Below are 2,557 nucleotides of genomic sequence, written 5' to 3'. Positions count from 1 at the left end.
CCTTGTTACGACTTTTACTTCCTCTAAATGATCAAGTTTGGTCATCTTTCCGGTAGCATCGGCAACGACAGAGTCAATGCCGCGTACCAGTCCGAAGACCTCACTAAATCATTCAATCGGTAGTAGCGACGGGCGGTGTGTACAAAGGGCAGGGACGTAATCAACGCGAGCTTATGACTCGCGCTTACTGGGAATTCCTCGTTCATGGGGAACAATTGCAAGCCCCAATCCCTAGCACGAAGGAGGTTTCAGCGGGTTACCCCGACCTTTCGGCCTAGGAAGACACGCTGATTCCTTCAGTGTAGCGCGCGTGCGGCCCAGAACATCTAAGGGCATCACAGACCTGTTATTGCTCAATCTCGTGCGGCTAGAAGCCGCCTGTCCCTCTAAGAAGAAAAGTAATCGCTGACAGCACGAAGGATGTCACGCGACTAGTTAGCAGGCTAGAGTCTCGTTCGTTATCGGAATTAACCAGACAAATCGCTCCACCAACTAAGAACGGCCATGCACCACCACCCACCGAATCAAGAAAGAGCTATCAATCTGTCAATCCTTCCGGTGTCCGGGCCTGGTGAGGTTTCCCGTGTTGAGTCAAATTAAGCCGCAGGCTCCACTCCTGGTGGTGCCCTTCCGTCAATTCCTTTAAGTTTCAGCTTTGCAACCATACTTCCCCCGGAACCCAAAAGCTTTGGTTTCCCGGAGGCTGCCCGCCGAGTCATCGGAGGAACTGCGGCGGATCGCTGGCTGGCATCGTTTATGGTTAGAACTAGGCGGTATCTGATCGCCTTCGAACCTCTAACTTTCGTTCTTGATTAATGAAAACATACTTGGCAAATGCTTTCGCTTCTGTTCGTCTTGCGACGATCCAAGAATTTCACCTCTAACGTCGCAATACGAATGCCCCCGCCTGTCCCTATTAATCATTACCTCGGGTTCCGAAACCAACAAAATAGAACCGAGGTCCTATTCCATTATTCCATGCACACAGTATTCAGGCGGGCTTGCCTGCTTTAAGCACTCTAATTTGTTCAAAGTAAACGTGCCGGCCCACCGAGACACTCAATAAAGAGCACCCTGGTAGGATTTCAACGGGGTCCGCCTCGGGACGCACGAGCACGCACGGGGCGGTCGCACGCCTTCGGCTCGCCCCACCGGCAGGACGTCCCACGATACATGCCAGTTAAACACCGACGGGCGGTGAACCAACAGCGTGGGACACAAATCCAACTACGAGCTTTTTAACCGCAACAACTTTAATATACGCTATTGGAGCTGGAATTACCGCGGCTGCTGGCACCAGACTTGCCCTCCAATAGATACTCGTTAAAGGATTTAAAGTGTACTCATTCCGATTACGGGGCCTCGGATGAGTCCCGTATCGTTATTTTCGTCACTACCTCCCCGTGCCGGGAGTGGGGTAATTTGCGCGCCTGCTGCCTTCCTTGGATGTGGTAGCCGTTTCTCAGGCTCCCTCTCCGGAATCGAACCCTGATTCCCCGTTACCCGTTACAACCATGGTAGGCGCAGAACCTACCATTCGACAGTTGATAAGGCAGACATTTGAAAGATGCGTCGCCGGTACGAGGACCGTGCGATCAGCCCAAAGTTATTCAGAGTCACCAAGGCAAACGGACCGACGAGCCGACCGATTGGTTTTGATCTAATAAAAGCGTCCCTTCCATCTCTGGTCGGGACTCTGTTTTGCATGTATTAGCTCTAGAATTACCACAGTTATCCAAGTAACGTGGGTACGATCTAAGGAACCATAACTGATTTAATGAGCCATTCGCGGTTTCACCTTAATGCGGCTTGTACTGAGACATGCATGGCTTAATCTTTGAGACAAGCATATGACTACTGGCAGGATCAACCAGGGAGCTGCGTCAACTAGAGCTGAGCAGCCGGCCGCCCGGGAGTGTGTCCCGGGGGCCCGCGCGAACACGCAAGCGTCCGCTCAATCATTCTGCAAACAGGAGGAGGCTGAGCTCCCCTGCACAATACACCTCGAAACCCTCTCAGGTCCCGGCGGCGCGCAGCGCCGTCCCAAGTACTTGGTCGGGTTCGAGAGAGGCGCAATCGCCCGGAGTTAGGCGAGTAGACGCTTTCGGTGCGACCACCCGTGCTCCCAACTGAGCTTGCCGCTGCCGACAGAGGCCCGGGAGCGTGCTGTCGTGGCATTGCCGGCGGGAGACAACACGCGCCACCTACGGTGACCGGCAGCTCCAACGCCAGCGCCACAGAAGGACAAAAGCCCCACTTGGGTGCCGAAGCGAACTCTCCCAGCACAGCGCACACGCCAACACATCCGCACAGCTGCGATACAAACCACCAGCGAGAACCGCTGGGGCGACCGAGCAGCAGACGGCGTCGCGGCGCCGAGCGCCGGGCGGCGGCGCATCCTCAACGCACACAGTCCTCAATCGGACCAGCACACTGCAGATGTCCACCGCGCTTCGCACCGGGCCCGCGAGGACCTACTTTGGCCGCACGGCGCCGCGCGCAGGGTGCGCCGGCGCGCAGCTGCGACGCCTGCCGCGTCCGTCGGCCGGCGCGCCTG

The 2,557-nt window shown here is 56.0% G+C and overlaps 1 non-coding gene across 1 annotated transcript in view; it reads right to left on the bottom strand.

The window, feature by feature from the left end:
- The window catches only part of LOC124730190, a 1,909-nt gene extending 32 nt beyond the window's left edge, over positions 1-1,877 (bottom strand). The window contains exon 1 of the ribosomal RNA XR_007007916.1: positions 1-1,877. This exon is cut by the window's left edge and continues 32 nt beyond it. This is a non-coding gene — a ribosomal RNA (small subunit ribosomal RNA).
- Positions 1,878-2,557: the final 680 nt, after the last annotated feature.

Source organism: Schistocerca piceifrons, unplaced genomic scaffold, assembly GCF_021461385.2.
Source record: "Schistocerca piceifrons isolate TAMUIC-IGC-003096 unplaced genomic scaffold, iqSchPice1.1 HiC_scaffold_1232, whole genome shotgun sequence".
Taxonomy (NCBI): domain Eukaryota; kingdom Metazoa; phylum Arthropoda; class Insecta; order Orthoptera; family Acrididae; genus Schistocerca; species Schistocerca piceifrons.
This window is presented reverse-complemented; position numbering and strand designations above follow the sequence as displayed.